A 20,870-nucleotide genomic window follows, 5' to 3' on the forward strand; every position below is an offset into this window, starting at 1 on the left:
TCTTAAGTTGTTTTCACTGGGACATGTTCCAAAAGGAAGAAGGTAGACTCGTTTTTTAAACCTTCTCTTAGTGTTTTGTTGGCACATGCTGAAGAATGCACTTCACTGAGAATCTTTGGGACCAGATGATGGTTGTGTCTGAGGTCTGTTTGGTACTTTCCCTCCTTGTATTGGCTATCTCCATGAACATTTTTGGTAAAGTACATACTGCATTTGTAAAATATAAAATGATTTGCACACTTGTCTTCTCAAAATACAAATATATGCATTCCACTTACCAGGAAGGCATCAGGAAAAACACCAGAAGCTAGACAAGAGAAGACCCAATTCAAGTTATGGCTCCAGAATTTACAAACATGTAGCCATGACAAAGTCATTTAGCCTTGCTAAATCTCTTTCCTCACTTATAAAGTGACAGGGTTACTTTTCTTTGTCTATCTATAGATTGGTATTTACAAAACTACTGGGCAGACAATGTCTTTGTAGAGGACTTTGAACTTCTACCAGGAAAAGCATTATAAAAATGTAGCTTTTATTATCATCATGCAGCCATTATAGCTGGTACAATTGGTTTTGGTAAGCATTGAAGATAAGGGTTCATGGATTATAGTGTCAGTTTTGTCATAAACTTCCTATTTGACTGTGAACACCCAACTTCACACTTTTGTTCCTGAATTTACCTTCTGTAAAATACAGATAGTAATATTTAACTGCATCATACAGGATGTTATGAAACTTTCCTTTTTCAATATTCTCAAGTATAAAGAAACATAACAATTATTAGCACTACTTTATTCTGACTGGCATCTTTGTAGGACAGTCTTAGCATATATGAATAAATTAGAGAGGTAAAGTCTTCTTTCTAGTATATAGTTAAAAATTTTTGCATATATCTTTGTCCTATATTCCCTCCTTAAACTGTTATGGAACCAGGCTGGAATTCTGGTGGAAAAACCAAGCAGCACTCGGAGATCTTGGTGGATTGGAGAATTATTTAACACCACCGGGCTCAGAGGAGACTGTTTCTCCAAAGATCTGAGTGCCGAATGCAAGTGGGAAGGGTAATTTATAGTTGCCAGCTTCCATATCTGTGGGGGTTTTCACGTGTGTGGCAAACAGGGCAAGAAGAACCTGGAAGAGGGGTCTCTAAGCTAGAGACTAGAGATTGTTTTAGTCCCATCGGCCTTCTTATGGTGTAAAATTTTATTCATTTTCTCAACATTCTCCCCTTTTATGCTTTTTAAAAAATCTTTTATTAGGCATCACTTTTTAGCTCTAGGGGTTGGTACCCTTGGAGGGCTAGGATATGTGCAGCAGTTTGGTGAGCAGCAGTATTTTCAATAAAACGTACCAGGGTATTTAGTATATAGGGGCCAATGGTCACAAGTAAAATTATGGAAAGGAGGGACCCTGCCAGGGAAAGGAGCCAGAATGCCCAGTCTGTGAGATTCCATCCTCTCCATTAACTGATATTTTCCTGTTGTCTATGTTGAACTCTTTCCTTGAGTTACTTAACCTTAGTCCTGACTATTCCTGATTTGCTTACAAAACAGCAACATTCCTCCTCCAGAAAGATACAAGCCCCTCCTTTTTTTGAAGTGAGGAGGTCGAGGGCTTGCCTATTTTGAAGGGACACTGCTTCCAGAGAGTTTATTTGGCTTTGCAAGGTTAACAGGGAGTCTGCCATCTGTTCCATGTCCAGTTTGTTGGTGCAGTCTCTATTAGCTCAACAGCAAGAAGCAAGATCAGGGCTATGACACCAGTAAGGGGCAAAGGCTGGCAGAGTTGCATCCAAACCCCTGGGCTCGGTCCATATGTTGATTCCTCAAGCTTCTGCCGTGAGCAAGCCAGCCAGCTTCTGGGGTGTGGCTGGAGCAGGGCAGGAGATGTCAGGGGCCAGTGTCTTTTTGAAGGTCAGTTTAAGCAGGTTGACTGGATCTGGATCATTTCACCAGGTTGCGAGGTCCTCTGAGTTGGCCTTCTTAACTCTGGAGTGATGGACCCATGGGGTGATACCTGAAACTGAATCCTCTATTTGGTGGTATATCTGTAAAGTCCACCTCCATGTTTTTGAAAGGGGTGGGTTTCTGGTAACTGTCAGATCAGGTTTAGGGAAGATATGGTTTGCATATTTAGAGATCCATCCTGTTTTCCAGTTGTTTAAATAATCTTATGCCCATGAGGTCTTATTATTATCCCCTCAGAATAATAAGCACAGAAGATTATCTATACATGAAATACTGTGACAATTTTTCTGAAGTTTACCTCAAGTTGTTTAGTTTAGGCAAACAACAAACATTTAAAGGCAATCATAACTAGAATTTAACATCCATAATGGTGCATTGTTGAAACATAGTTTTTCTCTCTAAACCCCACCCCCCCTTTCCTGAGATAGCCAAATTGAGACCAATGCATTTGTAGAACAAGTCCAGTCTTAAAAAACCTGGCCTAATTATTTACATAAGCTCAGCAAGAATAGCGATTGATTGAGGCACCTGGGTGGCTCAGTCGGTTGGGCGGTTGGGCGTCTGACTTCAGCTCAGGTCATGATCTCACAGCTTGTGAGTTCCAGCCCCGCAATGGGCTCTGTGCTGACAGCCCAGAGCCTGGAGCCTGCTTCAGATTCTGTGTCTCCCTCTCTCTCTGCCCCTCCCCCACTCATGCCCTGTCTCTCTCCTTCAGAAATAAACATTGAAAAAAATTTAAAAAAAAGAATAGAGATTGATCATGAGGCTTATTTATTTATTCGGTGAGCTTTTATTTTATTTTTTTAATATGAAATTTATTGTCAAATTGGTTTCCAAAGAACACCCAGTCTCATCCCAACAGGTGCCCTCCTCAATGCCCATCACCCACTTCCCCTCCCTCCCACCCCCCATCAACCCTCAGTTTATTCTCAGTTTTTAAGAGTCCATGAAGATCTTTTAAAGTCTGCTTTGCTGGAACCTTTTATAAGGAATCTCTGGGTTGAACTTTTAGCAGCCTCTCCAGGCCAGAAGCCAAGCCAAATACTTGCCATCAGACAGGCCTGCAATACCTGTAGAATTGGGTGAATTCCTCTTCATGAGGTCCCCAAGATATCCTGAGGTTCCTGCACCTGCCAGGAAGTGACCTTCTTTACTCACCTGGTGAGGCTGCTGGGAACTCTGTAAGCAAGGTATCAGGCCAACATTTCCAACGGGCTTTATGGTTCCATGTTTCATAAAGCCAATCTTAGTTCCTTAAAGCTGTCTGGTCATATCTGAGTTTATGAATGCCACTCTCAAATATGACATTCCAGTCAAAGCCTTGGTAAAACCAATATTTGAATGGTGACCTGTCACAAGATGAACAGATTCTTATTGAACTTATGCAAACAATTGTAATTGCTATGAAAGAAAGAATACTCACTGAGAGTTTTTGAATTTCAGGGGAGTTATGTAGAGAGAAAAGATAAATGCTTCAGTTTACAAATAAATACGTTATGACATTTCTGTATATCATAGATATCTTAAGAGAGAGTTTCCTTAATCTGGAAGAGCAAACATTAGAGAACCAGCAATATTTTCAACAAGAATCACAAAACTATAATGTTCCTCAGTTCATTTAATCCCATGTTCCTAATTCTTGTTCAGTTTGAATGCAGCTTTTTAGTTCTGGAAATTCTTACCCATTTTAGTATTAATCTTAAAGATGTCGAATACCTGCATTTGTCCCCAAAGTCCTTTTATAAATCTCCTTGAGGAAGAAACACGTTTTGTGAGAGAATAAGAACAATATAAATGATAAAAATCTCAGAAATAGACATTTTTAAAGATCTGATGAGAGTTCATTATGATGCAATTGACAAAGAAATTCGGTTATTTCTGTGACACATAACACTTCAAGTAATCAGAATATTAAGTGATGACCTTATACCAAAACATTAAAACTTTAGGAATTGCATATATATTTGGGCAGTTACAGCATTTACCTGTGCAATACAACCTAAGGTTTACCATTGTATGACAGTGCCTTTCCAAGTAACTTAGCATCCCAAATAAAAAGGCCTAATTGGTCAAAAAGACTTCATTTACCATTTAAATCCTGGGAAGTTTGTTAAAACCTTAGGAAGTTATAAGTACATCCTAAATAGGATCACAGATCATTACAAATCTTAAAACTTTATTTATTCAACCAAGGTGGCAATAAAAGATCCTATAGGTGAATGTATAGCATTATATAGTTGTTACCAAAACCTAGCTCCTTTAACATTGAGAAATTTTAGCTAGTAATCAAAGACCTGATAAAGATGAAACCTAAAACTTTGGTTTTCCTGGAAGACAAACCTTTGTTTGCATTGTCTTATCAAGAGCAGATCAACAATGCAAGAACACTTTGACATTTGAGCAGAGAGAAAAGCAGAATTTTAACCTTATACCAGTGTACTTTTAAAATTCCATTCATCTCAACCTTAGTCCATCCTGAGCACACATAAAATTCCTTTCCAAAGATTTCTCTTCATGAACCTTCTACAACTTTCCTTTGCCTTCAAACTTTGTCCCAAAGCCATTTCTCTCCAAATAACCAGTCTCATTTAAGATAAAATTACTTTCTTCTACCCTCAACAAAAATGTATTTCCATTCCTTATATCTTTCTTACATACTTCCTACTTTCCTACGTACAGGGTTGCTTTCCTTATTTCTATCAGTCTTAAGTACACTTAGCAGAATTTTAACTCTTAGGAAACCTTAGTCTCCAATTGAGGAGTTAGTAACCAAGTGAGAGGTGTTTACACCAGATTTTCTTTAGATGGTAAATTCATGAACCAATTAAGTACAAAGCATGTTTTCCAATAGGTCCAAATAGCCTTAATTTCTCTGCAATAAGAAGTTAAAAACACAAACCTGTGTTCAGTAATCAAAGCTTTAGCACTCCATCCTATTTTGAAAAGACCTAGATGTCCAAGGGGGTGCACTTTACTCCTTGACCTTGAGGATGGGAGGAGCCAATGGTGCCTGAGGCACTGAGGAGGGTATTGGAACCAGTTATGTAGACCACACCCAAGTTGGTGCAGAAACAACAGGGAGAGGGGAAGGCAGAAGAGGCAAGGTGCCAGTAGAAGTCAGAGAAGGAAAACCTAATTCAAAACCTTTACTCAGACAGAGGAGCAGACACCATGTTGTTTTTCCACCAAAGTGGAAATATGGAGTCCACATCAGTCCAGAGAAGACCGGGAATTTCCCTGAAACAAATGGAGTTTCAGCAACTGCTTGGGAACATTCCTTAAAGTCCCCATCCCGAGGTAGACTAACCACAGTTGGCTCCAATTACAGCTGTTAACCTGGGAAATGAGGGGGAATCCCTCACATCTATTAGGCAGAAGAGGGAGAGAGAGTCAGTGTCTCTTTCAGTCTGATTCTATATCGGCCAGACCAATAAGGTCCCCTTCTCAAGATTCCTCCTCCTGGTATCGGCTGGGTTTCTGGGACTTTCACTGGTTGGGACATTTATTATTTTAATGTTTTTTTTCCTTGCAGTAGGCTTACTGACCCCTTGCTAAGGAGGTTCTGGGCCTCCCCCCTTTTGTCGTGGTTCTTTTGTGCCTCTGGAGCAAACAGTGTGTAAACCTCACATAGTCTCTTATAATAATCCCTGGGGGAATCCCCTTGCTGCTGGGAATATTTATGGGCTTCTCAGCCCCTGTTCTGATCCCCTGGAGGAGAGCCTCTTGGTACCTGCAGGTGTGGACCGGCATCTGGAGAGCTCCTGCACCTGGCCAAGGGTGCAATCTGGCTGCTGATTCTTGTGGGGGAGGGTTCTCCGGTCCGGTGTGGGAGAGGAGACAAGGGCGGCAGCGGTGGAGAGACAGACTGGGGGAGGAGTTTCAAGCTCAGGGTCAGGGGGGAGGGAGCCCGGTGAGTCATAAGGTGGCAGAAAGACAGGATCTTCCTCCCAGTCTCCTGCAAACACTAGGGGAGAGGTGGGTTGCTTCTTTGGGTCCCTGGGTGAGTCTCTGGATAAAGCAGCTAAAACCTTTGCCTGGCTCTGCTTGCTATGGATGAATCACACCCAAGGCGGATGATTTTGGGCAATTTCAAGCCAGAAGTCGATGTATGGAAATTGATCAGGGTGACCTTGGTCTCTGGAGACAACATGCCAGATGCAGTGGACCATTGGGACATCTAAGGTTCCCTCAGAGGGCCCTCCTAAACCAAAAGTGGGCTGTTCTAACTCACATAGGGTCCTTAACATGCTGGGGGTTATCTTAATTCCATAGTCTCCCAAAAAACCCTTCTTTGGTCTGTCCCAACCCCATAATATTCCCGTGAGGCAGAGTCGCATAGACAGAGGGATAGGGGTGCCCCCTCTAATGAGGAGATGAGTCAGATGCCTGTCTGGCTGTGTCCTGAAGGAACTTAGGTGACGCTTAGCTGTAGCGGTCTCAGCTTTGTGACTTACGATCAGAAACTATTCCAATGCCACCATACGCTGTGTGGCATTCACCACGGAATCGCAGATGGGCTCACTCAGACTCCGTGGGCTTTTGGGGACCTTAAGGGTGCCTGCCCGTGGAGCCACAGAATTGAACTTGGCAGGCAAGCTAGACCGAGTTGCACACTCACTCACATACACACCAGAGGTTATTACATTCCCTCCCATAGAATTCCTACCTGTGAGACTTCTGAGGTCTCCGGGGAGTGATCAGGTCCCCCTTCCACTCTTGTGAGTGGGCCTGACTAGATTGGGCCCCAGCCTTACCGGTTCTGACCTCAGGTCCATGTCCTCACCTGCCAAGTTTCCTCGAGTCCCGCGGGAACGGCAGAGCTGGGCTGGCCTGAGGCAACCCAGTGGGAGACTGCTGAAATTCAGGCAGGGCGCACCTTCTCCCTTGCAATTCCTCCTTCTGTCACCGCCTCGCCATTCTTCCAAACTGGTGGCAACATATGGGCCAGCGTGTTTGGGTTTCCCTGTCAGGGAACCAAATATATTACGGAACCAGGCTGAAACGCTGGCGGAAAAACCAAGCGGCACTCGGAGATCTTGGTGGATTGGAGATTTATTTAACACCAGTAGGCTCAGAGGAGACTGTTTCTCCAAAGATCTGAGTGCAGAATGCAAGTGGGAAAGGTAATTTATAGTTGTCAGCTTCCATATCTGTGGGGTTTTCTCTCGTGCGGCAAACAGGACAAGAAGAACCAGGAGAGGGGTCTCTAAGCTAGAGACCAGAGCTTGTTTTAGTCCCATTGGCCATCTTATGGTGTAAAATTTTATTCATTTTCCCAAAACAACTAATATTTACTGAACTCCACCTGTGTGCCAGGAATTGAATTTAGTGCTGAGAGTTCAAAAGTGGCACTTCCCTGTACCTGCTTTAGGAGGTTTAGAAGTAGAGATCATAAGTTTCTTCAACTGAGTCCTGCTGCTGCTTCAGGTACAGTGCAAGAAAGCAGGATGCTGACAGGGTCCAACAAAGCATGACAGTTGAAACTATTAATGATGATGTCTACTATTTCATAGGAATGAGGCTTGAGGTGCTTACTGGGTCTTAGTTTCTACTATTAATCCATTACCTAGCTATGTGAATTTGAGCACATCAGCTCCACTCCTTGGCATCTCAGTTTTCTCATCTGCAGTCTTTAAGACATCATTTATTTTAGGGTTTCTGTCTTTCAGCTACAGGCAAAAGTTTATAAAGACAAGGGAGTTTGTTTCTTATGATTAGCTTCATTAGCCAATCAAGATTGGAAAAGAATGTCTGGGATGAATGGTCCCTTATGGACCTTTGAATGACTAACACCTTTCATGGTGTGTGTAAAGGGAAATGATGAATTTGTTGATCCAATGTAGCCCATTATAAATACAAACTCTCAAGCCAAGTTTGTTGTTTTCTTGGATTACATTTCCTTAATTTACAGGATCAATCAAAATTGGAGTTTACCTTGAGGTTAATGATATGTACAGTGTTAAGTGAAGGCAGAAATGAAATATTTTATTTTTCAGAGGGCTTTATGTGATTTACTCTATCTTTGTAGTAGGCAGATTTGTCTTGCTCAGAATATCCTTATTGTTTGTACTCCTTGGAGTCCTAAGAAAAATCATGCATAATTTCAATTTCAGTGCAGATAACACAAGCTTCCTAAAAGTTTCAACTTAGAATTTGTGTTTCTTTCCCCCTGCTTGACTTGAGTGGCAGGAGGCTTAAGGGGGTAGGGCCATGTCTCCTTCCACTTGTGTATCATGGCCCAGCAACTTGATGCTTTAGGCATTATTTAAAAATCCAATGTATTGAGTTCCGGAAGATGGCGGCATAGGAGGACGCTGGGCTCACCGCGCGTCCTGCTAATCACTTAGATTCCACCTACACCTGCCTAAAGAACCCAGAAAACCGCCAGAGGATTAGCAGAACGGAGTCTCCGGAGCCAAGCGCAGACGAGAGGCCCACGGAAGAGGGTAGGAAGGGCGGCGAGGCGGTGCGCGCTCCACGGACTGGCGGGAGGGAGCCGGGGCGGAGGGGCGGCTCGCCAGCCAAGCAGAGCCCCCGAGTCGGGCTGGCAAAAGCGGAGGGGCCGGACGGACTGTGTTCTGACAGCAAGTGCGACTTAGCGTCTGGGAGGTCATAAGTTAACAGCTCTGCTCAGAAAGCGGGAAGGCTGGAGGACAAAAAGAGGGAGAGCTGCTGAGCCCCCGGATGGACGGCAGAGCTCAGCTTGGCGGGGAACAAAGGCGCTCGCCAGCGCCATCTCCCCCGCCCATCCCCCAGCCAAAATCCCAAAGAGAACCAGTTCCTGCCAGGGAACTTGCTCGCTCCGCGCAAACACCCAACTCTGTGCTTCTGCGGAGCCAAACCTCCGGCAGCGGATCTGACTCCCTCCCGCTGCCACAGGGCCCCTCCTGAAGTGGATCACCTAAGGAGAAGCGAGCTAAGCCTGCCCCTCCCGCCCCCGTGCACCTTGCCTACCCACCCCAGCTAATACGCCAGATCCCCAGCACCACAAGCCTGGCAGTGTGCAAGTAGCCCAGATGGGCTACGCCACCCCACAGTGAATCCCGCCCCTAGGAGAGGGGAAGAGAAGGCACTCACCAGTCTGACTGTGGCCCCAGCGGTGGGCTGGGGGCAGACATCAGGTCTGACTGCGGCCCCACCCACCAACTCCAGTTATACACCACAGCACGGGGGAAGTGCCCTGCAGGTCCTCACCGCTCCAGGGACTATCCAAAATGACCAAACGGAAGAATTCCCCTCAGAAGAATCTCCAGGAAATAACAACAGCTAATGAACTGATCAAAAAGGATTTAAATAATATAACAGAAAGTGAATTTAGAATAATACTCATAAAATTAATCGCTGGGCTTGAAAACAGTATACAGGACAGCAGAGAATCTCTTGCTACAGAGATCAAGGGACTAAGGAACAGTCACGAGGAGCTGAAAAACACTTTAAACGAAATGCAAAACAAAATGGAAACCACGACGGCTCGGATTGAAGAGGCAGAGGAGAGAATAGGTGAACTAGAAGATAAAGTTATGGAGAAAGAGGAAGCTGAAAGAAAGAGAGATAAAAAAATCCAGGAGTATGAGGGGAAAATTAGAGAACTAAGTGATACACTAAAAAGAAATAATATACGCATAATTGGTATTCCAGAGGAGGAAGAGAGAGGGAAAGGTGTTGAAGGGGTACTTGAAGAAATTATAGCTGAGAACTTCCCTGAACTGGGGAAGGAAAAAGGCATTGAAATCCAAGAGGCACAGAGAACTCCCTTCAGACGTAACTTGAATCGATCTTCTGCACGACATATCATAGTGAAACTGGCAAAATACAAGGATAAAGAGAAAATTCTGAAAGCAGCAAGGGATAAACGTGCCTAACATATAAAGGGAGACCTATAAGACTCGTGACTGATCTCTCCTTTGAAACTTGGCAGGCCAGAAAGGCTTGGCACGATATCTTCAGTGTGCTAAACAGAAAAAATATGCAGCCGAGAATCCTTTATCCAGCAAGTCTGTCATTTAGAATAGAAGGAGAGATAAAAGTCTTCCCAAACAAACAAAAACTGAAGGAATTTGTCACCACTAAACCAGCCCTACAAGAGATCCTAAGGGGGATCCTGTGAAACAAAGTACCAGAGACATCACTACAAGCATAAAACATACAGACATCACAATGACTCTAAACCCGTATCTTTCTATAATAACACTGAATGTAAATGGATTAAATGCGCCAACCAAAAGACATAGGGTATCAGAATGGATAAAAAAACAAGACCCATCTATTTGCTGTCTACAAGAGACTCATTTTAGATCTGAGGACACCTTTAGATTGAGAGTGAGGGGATGGAGAACTATTTATCATGCTACTGGAAGCCAAAAGAAATCTGGAGTAGCCATACTTATATCAGACAAACTAGACTTTAAATTAAAGGCTGTGCCAAGAGATGAAGAAGGGCATTATATAATAATTACAGGGTCTATCCATCAGGAAGAGCTAACAATTATAAATGTCTATGCGCCAAATACCGGAGCCCCCAGATATATAAAACAGTTACTCATAAACATAAGCAACCTTATTGATAAGAATGTGGTCATTGCAGGGGACTTTAACACCCCACTTACAGAAATGGATAGATCATCTAGACACACGGTCAATAAAGAAACAAGGGCCCTGAATGATACATTGGATCAGATGGACTTGACAGATATATTTAGAACTCTGCATCCCAAAGCAACAGAATATACTTTCTTCTCGAGTGCACATGGAACATTCTCCAAGATAGATCATATACTGGGTCACAAAACAGCTCTTCATAAGTTTACAAGAATTGAAATTATACCATGCATACTTTCAGACCACAATGCTATGAAGCTTGAAATCAACCACAGGAAAAAGTCTGGAAAACCTCCAAAAGCATGGAGGTTAAAGAACACCCTACTAACGAATGAGTGGGTCAACCAGGCAATTAGAGAAGAAATTAAAAAATATACGGAAACAAACGAAAACGAAAATACAACAATCCAAACTCTTTGGGACGCAGCGAAGGCAGTCCTGAGAGGAAAATACATTGCAATCCAGGCCTATCTCAAGAAACAAGAAAAATCCCAAATACAAAATCTCACACCACACCTAAAGGAAATAGAAGCAGAACAGCAAAGGCAGCCTAAACCCAGCAGAAGAAGAGAAATAATAAAGATCAGAGCAGAAACAAACAATATAGAATCTAAAAAAACTGTAGAGCAGATCAACGAAACCAAGAGTTGGTTTTTTGAAAAAATAAACAAAATTGACAAACCTCTAGCCAGGCTTCTCAAAAAGAAAAGGGAGATGACCCAAATAGATAAAATCATGAATGAAAATGGAATTATTACAACCAATCCCTCAGAGATACAAACAATTATCAGGGAATACTATGAAAAATTATATGCCAACAAATTGGACAACCTGGAAGAAATGGACAAATTCCTAAACACCCACACTCTTCCAAAACTCAATCAGGAGGAAATAGAAAGCTTGAACAGACCCATAACCAGTGAAGAAATTGAATCGGTTATCAAAAATCTCCCAACAAATAAGAGTCCAGGACCAGATGGCTTCCCAGGGGAGTTCTACCAGACATTTAAAGCAGAGATAATACCTATCCTTCTCAAGCTATTCCAAGAAATAGAAAGGGAAGGAAAACTTCCAGACTCATTCTATGAAGCCAGTATTACTTTGATTCCTAAACCAGACAGAGACCCAGTAAAAAAAGAGAACTACAGGCCAATATCCCTGATGAATATGGATGCAAAAATTCTCAATAAGATACTAGCAAATCGAATTCAACTGCATATAAAAAGAATTATTCACCATGATCAAGTGGGATTCATTCCTGGGATGCAGGGCTGGTTCAACATTCGCAAATCGATCAACGTGATACATCACATTAACAAAAAAAAAGAGAAGAACCATATGATCCTGTCAATCGATGCAGAAAAGGCCTTTGACAAAATCCAGCACCCTTTCTTAATAAAAACCCTTGAGAAAGTCGGGATAGAAGGAACATACTTAAAGATCATAAAAGCCATTTATGAAAAGCCCACAGCTAACATCATCCTCAATGGGGAAAAACTGAGAGCTTTTTCCCTGAGATCAGGAACACGACAGGGATGCCCACTCTCACCACTGTTGTTTAATATAGTGCTGGAAGTTCTAGCATCAGCAATCAGACAACAAAAGGAAATCAAAGGCATCCAAATTGGCAAAGATGAAGTCAAGCTTTCGCTTTTTGCAGATGACATGATATTATACATGGAAAATCCGATAGACTCCACCAAAAGTCTGCTAGAACTGATACATGAATTCAGCAAAGTTGCAGGATACAAAATCAATGTACAGAAATCAGTTGCATTCTTATACACTAACAATGAAGCAACAGAAAGACAAATAAAGAAACTGATCCCATTCACAATTGCACCAAGAAGCATAAAATACCTAGGAATAAATCTAATCAAAGATGTAAAAGATCTGTATGCTGAAAACTATAGAAAGCTTATGCAGGTAATTGAAGAAGATATAAAGAAATGGAAAGACATTCCCTGCTCATGGATTGGAAGAATAAATATTGTCAAAATGTCAATACTACCCAAAGCTATCTACACATTCAATGCAATCCCAATCAAAATTGCACCAGCATTCTTCTTGAAACTAGAACAAGCAATCCTAAAATTCATATGGAACCACAAAAGGCCCCGAATAGCCAAAGTAATTTTGAAGAAGAAGACCAAAGCAGGAGGCATCACAATCCCAGACTTTAGCCTCTACTACAAAGCTGTCATCATCAAGACAGCATGGTATTGGCATAAAAACAGACACATAGACCAATGGAATCGAATAGAAACCCCAGAACTAGACCCACAAACGTATGGCCAACTAATCTTTGACAAAGCAGGAAAGAACATCCAATGGAAAAAAGACAGTCTCTTTAACAAATGGTGCTGGGAGAACTGGACAGCAACATGCAGAAGGTTGAAACTAGACCACTTTCTCACACCATTCACAAAAATAAACTCAAAATGGATAAAGGACCTGAATGTGAGACAGGAAACCATCAAAACCTTAGAGGAGAAAGCAGGAAAAGACCTCTCTGACCTCAGCTGTAGCAATGTCTTACTCGGCACATCCCCAAAGGCAAGGGAATTAAAAGCAAAAGTGAATTACTGGGACCTTATGAAGATAAAAAGCTTCTGCACAGCAAAGGAAACAACCAACAAAACTAAAAGGCAACCAACGGAATGGGAAAAGATATTTGCAAATGACACATCGGACAAAGGGCTAGTATCCAAAATCTATAAAGAGCTCATCAAACTCCACACCCGAAAAACAAATAACCCAGTGAAGAAATGGGCAGAAAACATGAATAGACACTTCTCTAAAGAAGACATCCGGATGGCCAACAGGCACATGAAAAGATGTTCAACGTCGCTCCTCATCAGGGAAATACAAATCAAAACCACACTCAGATACCACCTCACGCCAGTCAGAGTGGCCAAAATGAAGAAATCAGGAGACTATAGATGCTGGAGAGGATGTGGAGACACGGGAACCCTCTTGCACTGTTGGTGGGAATGCAAATTGGTGCAGCCGCTCTGGAAAGCAGTGTGGAGGTTCCTCAGAAAATTAAAAATAGACCTACCCTATGACCCAGCAATAGCACTGCTAGGAATTTATCCAAGGGATACAGGAGTACTGATGCATAGGGGCACTTGTACCCCAATGTTTATAGCAGCACTCTCAACAATCGCCAAATTATGGAAAGAGCCTAAATGTCCATCAACTGATGAATGGATAAAGAAATTGTGGTTTATATACACAATGGAATACTACGTGGCAATGAGAAAAAATGAAATATGGCCTTTTGTAGCAACGTGGATGGAACTGGAGAGTGTGATGCTAAGTGAAATAAGCCATACAGAGAAAGACAGATACCATATGGTTTCACTCTTATGTGGATCCTGAGAAACGTAACAGAAACCCATGGGGGAGGGGAAGGGGAAAAAAAAAAAAAAAGAGGTTAGAGTGGGAGAGAGCCAAAGCATAAGAGACTGTTAAAAACTGAGAACAAACTGAGGGTTGATGGGGGGTGGGAGGGAGGGCAGGGTGGGTGATGGGTATTGAGGAGGGCACCTTTTGGGATGAGCACTGGGTGTTGTATGGAAACCAATTTGACAGTAAATTTCATATATTAAAAAATAAATAAATAAATAAAATAAAAAAAAAATAAAGGAAACATTTCAAATCAAAAAAATAAATAAAAAATAAATAAGTAAATAAATAAAGCAAAAAAAAATAAAATAAAATAAAAATCCAATGTATTCAAACTTTGGCTTCTGAGAGCAGTAGAATCCGTACAAACAAATAATAGAGTGATAAATACAGAATTTTCATTAAGGAAAAGACTATACTGTGTCCTTTTAAATCAGTATTCAGAAGTTAATCTCAGCATTCACAACCTACTATGTGCTTTAGCTTTGTGCTCATGAAGAAAAGAAAGGAACAAAAAAGTTGATAGTTCTTCTTTCAAATATTATTGTGGCATAAAGAAATAAGTTTAATATATGCCAACAGTGAGCTCCACTAACATTGTGATATTAATTTAATGCTAGTCTCATTAATTTAATACAAGTCTCTTTGAGCCCTGCATAATTGCTGCCAAGAAAGATAGTGCAACTCAGTGAAGAAAAGTTTGTGCAGAGCCACCCCAAATTCGTCTGGTTTACTAGAGTAACACAACTGTTAAATTTTCTAGTTTTATTTTTCTTCACAGTATTGGTTCACTCATGAAGATAAAAAAAAAAAAGGAGGGGCTCTTTAAAAATACCCATGCATGATTACTATCTAGATTTTCCTTGAATTGCTTGTTACTTCATGTTCACAAAAGCTATTTTATATTAAAATGCATGAACTTTTTCATTTAGAATGTGTCTAATTTTTCTCAGTTGTGGTTATATCCTTTTAAGAATGATAATTTTAAAACCTCCTTCTTTTAACCTTGTGATACTTTAATTTAAAAAAACTTAAAAAGCAAAGGAATGAATTAGTAGTAGCTTTATTGTTGTTAGTCTATGGACTTTGACTCTGCAAACTTCTGTTCAGGATTCCTTTGATAGAGAATTAATTTAAAAGAAAATAAAAGAAAGACAAGAAACGCTGACATCAGCTCAAAAGTTTTTTGCTGACCTTTAGTTAACAAAGCTCTAAATGGCTACTAGTCTTCCACCTGCAATCAAGTGTAATAAACCTTTGCAGCAGAAGTCAAATTCTAGGAGAAAAAAAGTTGGAAGCACACACTTACACCATAAAACCTTATTTATTGCAACCATCAGTCTTCTAAGATGTGCTCCACAATGGGATTTGGTAAAGCCATTACAAGGTGCCGTATGAGTTCCATTTGCCTACAGTAAATAGAATGTCAGAAATGTCAGGGGGAAATAAATATCAGGCTGGTTAAAAGGGAGCAGAGATGGCTCAAAGCATCATTGAGAGGATTGATTTATCTGGCATGCTGTAATGACTGCAGATGTGGATCTGTTATTCTAGATGAGCAATGAATTTGATGAGCTGATAACATACGGCCAGAGAGCCTGGCTTTAATTACTGATGAGGAATTTATTTGTGAAGCACTATGATTTACAGAGGGTTTGTTCTGTTATTGACAGGTGACCTTGGGGCTTTTCTCTTCTGATGAATCCCCAAAAAGGAGCTTTTAAAAGAAATAATCAAACGAAAAGTATTTTATCTGTGCTTAGAACACAAGGAAGTCATTTGAGATACATTGTTGGGGTGGAAGCTACATTCTTGCTACACACAAAAAGTTTGCTGTTCTGGTTATTTGCTGCTTATAAATTACTGCTGATTTTTACTCAAGTATATTTTTATGTTTTTCCTCTAAAGTAAGCCTTAATTCTGAGACTAGATGTTGGTATTTATTAGTGTGCTTCTGTCAAGTCAGTTTGAAAAGTAGTTAACTAAATTTCTTTTTCAAACCTTATATCTTATTGTATTTCTTTCTTGTTTTACTTCTGAAGAGCTGGCGGGCATTGGCACTGAGATTTTTTGTGTGAGTATTGTAATGTTTTCTGCAAAAAGTATTATACAGTCTACAATGAAAATCTTAGCATAAATAGGCTGAGGCTTTTATATCTGCATTTGTTTGCATGTATAGAACAATAACTAAACTACTTTATACTATTATATTATACTATTATAATAATACTATTATATTTTATTTATACTGGATTTTATTAACTAATATCTGTCTTCTGTATTTCGGATGGGAGGATTTTATCATTAAGGACAAATGTGACTTATTTATTTATTTATTTATTTATTTATTTATTTATATGAAATTTATTGTCAAATTGGTTTCCATGCAACACCCAGTGCTCATCCCAACAGGTGCCCTCCTCAATGCCCATCACCCACTTTCCCCTCCCCCCACCTCCTATCAACCCTAAGAAAAATATGGAACGCTTCATGAATTTGCATGTCATCCTAGTGCAGGGGCCATGCTAATCTGTTCTGTATCGTTCCAATTTTAGTATGTGCTGCTGAAGCGAGCACAAATGTGACTATTTTAGAATAAATTTACACCCTAAATTGTGTTACTATAATGTAGAACTAATGTATATATATTCCTAAAACTAAGATTTTATTTAATTTATCAAAGCAGGTCGACTTGAAATTTTTTTAAATTGGAGGTTAATAAAGATTAAATAATAATTAAAGCAGGCTTTACCCGTTTTTTCCTGTTTTGTGGTTTTATATTTTTAGGTGGGAAACCTTTTTTTTTTCCTTTTGCTTTTTTTCTATTGTGGATTTACCATTATAAACTATATATAGACTTATTTTTTAATTTTTTTAATGTTTAATTATTCTTGAGAGAGAGAGACAGAGACAGAGTGTGAGTGAGGGAGGGTCAGAGAGAGAAGGAGACACAGAATCTGAAGCAGGCTCCAGGCTCTGAGCTGTTAGCACAGAGCCCGACACGGGGCTCGAACTCACAAGCTCTGAGATCATGACCTGAGCTGAAGTCGGACGCCCAACTGACTGAGCCACCCAGGTGCCCCTGTATATAGACTTCTGTATTTTCCCCTCAAGTAGAAGATTCACTTCTCATCTTATTCATTTTAGATAGGTTAAGTTCCACCAAACAAATGTCAAGTGTATGTTTTCAGGCAATGGGTAAATGCTCTCATGGTAGTATGATCTGTATTTTGGGAAGCTCAAGCACACTAAAAGGTCAAATAGCTAAAATCACAGTTTTCTTACCACAGAATTTTACCATGAGGCACAAGAGTCAGTTCCTACTTCAAAGTATGTGACTTACTTCCATAGAACAAAATATATGCATTTACACACTCTCTTTATATTCTTTCAGTGTAATCTCCTGACAGCATTTTATTAGTCTCCAAGGCCAATTTCTAAAGAAAATAGAAGTAAATGGAATAAATTCCATTTGCTATGGTGAGACTGAGGAACCAAAATTAAGTACTTTAAAGAAGTTGATTCAGAAAAAGAATGAGCATAATTAACAGGCTACTGCTCAACAAAGAAATAAAGGTAGATTAGTCACTGAAATATATCTACATCTACAATGTGTTTTTTAATCAACACATCAGAATTTATGCATCCAAACTAGTTATTTAGATATAAACTTTTCCAAATAATACTGCTTTTGCTCATAACATTTTTGAATCATGCTTTATGGAATTATATGCTAATCATATGTTTTGTTTTTATAAATGTAATCAGTAATAGCAGTCATTATCCTTTAGGATGAATTATTTTTCATTATAACCTCATAAATTTTACGTATTAGTGGAAAACTGAAAAACTCAGGTGATCTTTTTCCGGTCTTATTTTCCTTGACCTTTCTGCAGCTTTTGAAAAGATTGAAAATCTTTCTTCTTGCCTTCTGTAACAATATAATTTTCTGGTTTTCTTAGGTCTCTTTGATCTCTCTTCATCACTGTTACCTCCATAGCTAAAGAATAAAAAATTCTATTGTTGGCTCTGTTTTTCTACCTCTGTATTTACTTCCTTAAATAGATCATGACTTAAAACTACTACCTCTTCAAAAATGATCCTGAAACTCCAGAAACAATAGCTTTTCGTCTTTCCTGTCTTAGAATTCTAGCTGCCTTTAGTCATGTTTATATACCTCCAAACTGGGCTTAGAATTCTCATCTCTAAATCACCCTTCATAATTGTCTATATTAATATTAGTTGTATATATAATAATTGTATATATTTTTTATAATTGTGTATAGCAGTATGATTCCATTTTACAATGGAATTCAAACTTTACTGCCTTTTGACCCCCGCTTTCCCCCTTTTTTCCCCTTCCCTACTGTCCATTTCTAGTCCACCCTAACACACAGTAACTATAATGTTGGAATTGCCTCCTGGCTTTTTTCAGTCCCTTATTCTTCTGGATTACCTTCATATTGCTTCTAGCATAATCATTTAAAAAAATTGTATAGTTTGCTGTTTTTATTTTCCTTAAGAGTCTTTAGTGAATCTTTTCTTTAAGTTTATTTATGTGGAGGGGGAGGCAGAGAGAGAGGGAGAGAGAGAATCCCAAGCAGGCTCTGTGCTGTCAGCCTGACACCGCTCGCGATCTGACAAACCAGGGGATCGTGAACTGAGTGAGAATCAAGAGTTGGGGAGTCTTAACCATCTGAGCCACCCAGGCGCCCCATCTTTAGTGGATCTTTTATTGATTTTTAATTGCCTTTAGTATTAAATTTGAACTCCTGAGCTAAGAATTCAGTCTTTTCTATTATATGATTAACTCATACCTATTAAAACCTATCTGGTCTTCTGAGTTTTCATTCTAACAGCTTCAGTAATCACTCATGGGTGGGTGGCTCACAAATTGCTATCTTAAGTTTGATGTTGTCAGAAGAAGGATGAAACTGGTGGATCAAGTTACTTGGTTTTGCCTCTAGCCAAGTAAGTATGGATAAGTCAGTGATCTCCACAGTACATGCAGAAGACATTTAATGAATGTTGGTAGAATTAAAATACTGTCTTAAGGTGTTTCTCTGTGACTGTTTAAGAGTAGTTAAAGAGTTAAAGAGTAGTTTATTTCCATGGATGCACATCTATGTCACAAGTAAAATGAAATCCAGAGAGTTTTCTGTATTAGTTCTAGACCTCCTCATTTGCTTCTATTTAGTTTAATATAAAATTATCTTCTTTATGTAAGCTACATACAGTGTACTACTCTTCCTCATCCTTATATACGAAGGTGTGTTTTGTTTGTTTGTTTTTACCAAATAGAAAAAAAAAGTTAACTCCAAACTATTCTTTATTTTCTTTCATCTCTCAGCAGAGTTGGGCATTTGATGGCTTCTGGGCATTCTTATTTTGACTTCTCTGAAGTAATAATCTCAATTTTCTCCTTACCCACTTTATCTCATTTTAGAGATCTTAAAAACACAACACTTGACGTGTACATGGCATATAATTGGAAAAATCTTTATTTATTCTGATTTTCTTTTTTTTTACAGTTTAAAAAATTATTATTTAATTTATTTTTAAATTTTCATCCAAGTTAGTTAACATATAGTACAACAATGATTTTAGGAGTAGATTACTTAATGCCCCTTACCCATTTAGCCCATCCTACTCCTCCACAACCCCTTCAGTAACCCTCTGTTTGTTCTCCATATTGAAGAGTCTCTTATGTTTTTGTCTCCCTCCCTGTTTTTATATTATTTTTGCTTCCCTTCCCTTATGTTCATCTGTTTTGTAAAGTCCTCATATGAGTGAAGTCATATGATATTTGTCTTTCTCTGAAGAATTCACTTAGCATCATACCCTCTAGTTCCATCCACGTAGTTGCAAATGGCACGAATTCATTCTTTTTGATTGCCATCTTCTTTATCCATGCATCCATTGATGGACATTTTCTTTTGGAGGAACCATTCCTCTTATAGTGGCATAGAATGATTTATTGAGTTCAGAAATTTATATGGGATTTTACATCTGGTCTATGTAAGATTCAAAATGATGAAAATTAGTAGCTTTCATGGTTTTCATAGGGAATCATTTGGGTTCACAGTGAAGGACCTTGTGGTTGAACTGAATTTTCTTGCATCTATTTAGCTGAATAGAGGGGAATGCATAGTCGTTTAGCACTCTTATCATGTAAAAAATAAAGAGAAACCTAAACCTATTGTGTTAAACATAAAATTTATTTTATTCAAGTTATTAACATTCTAAAAAACAAATTAACATTAAATTATGAAGAAAGCACTTGTGATGTCAAGATATGGCACAAGATGTAGAGAGTGAGATAGTTTCACCTCTCCTCTCTCATTTTGGTTACAGTCCCTCCCAGTATGCCCATAATTACATTAACTTTATTTAATAATCACAAGTTATATAAGTCATACAGAGAAAGACAGATACCATATGTTTTCACTCTTATGTGGATCCTGAGAAACTTAACAGAAGACCATGGGGGAGGGAAAAGAAAAAAAAAAGTTAGAGAGGGAGAGAGCCAAACCATAAGAGACTCTTTAAAACTGAGAATAAACTGAGGGTTGATGGGGAGTGGGAGGGAGGAGAGGGTGGGTGATGGGCATTGAGGGGGGCACTTGTTGGGAGGAGCACTGGGTGTTATATGGAAACCAATTTGACAATAAATGTCATATTAAAAATAAATAAATATTTCATAACATAAAAAAATAATTACACTGTTTTCTTCTTATTGGAGATATTTCTTTCTCCATTTATTCCTCTACAATTTGTGGAAATAAATTACATAGTTGACAAATTGGATGCACATCTCTAGAATATGTGGATCTGAGGAAAAGGTAGAGTTAAATCTCAGGAATTCTATTTAAGAATTCTTGACATCTTATTACC

General features: G+C 39.4%; 1 protein-coding gene and 1 non-coding gene across 2 annotated transcripts in view; one reads left to right on the forward strand and one right to left on the reverse strand.

Moving 5' to 3' along the window:
- DACH2 (dachshund family transcription factor 2) overlaps positions 1 to 20,870 on the forward strand; it is a 748,066-nt gene that overhangs the window by 53,669 nt on the left and 673,527 nt on the right. The window lies entirely within an intron of this gene.
- On the reverse strand, positions 16,449 to 16,551 carry LOC131503261 (U6 spliceosomal RNA). Its single transcript, XR_009257365.1, has one exon. It is a non-coding gene; the product is annotated as a U6 spliceosomal RNA (small nuclear RNA).

Source organism: Neofelis nebulosa, chromosome X, assembly GCF_028018385.1.
Source record: "Neofelis nebulosa isolate mNeoNeb1 chromosome X, mNeoNeb1.pri, whole genome shotgun sequence".
Taxonomy (NCBI): Eukaryota; Metazoa; Chordata; class Mammalia; order Carnivora; family Felidae; genus Neofelis; species Neofelis nebulosa.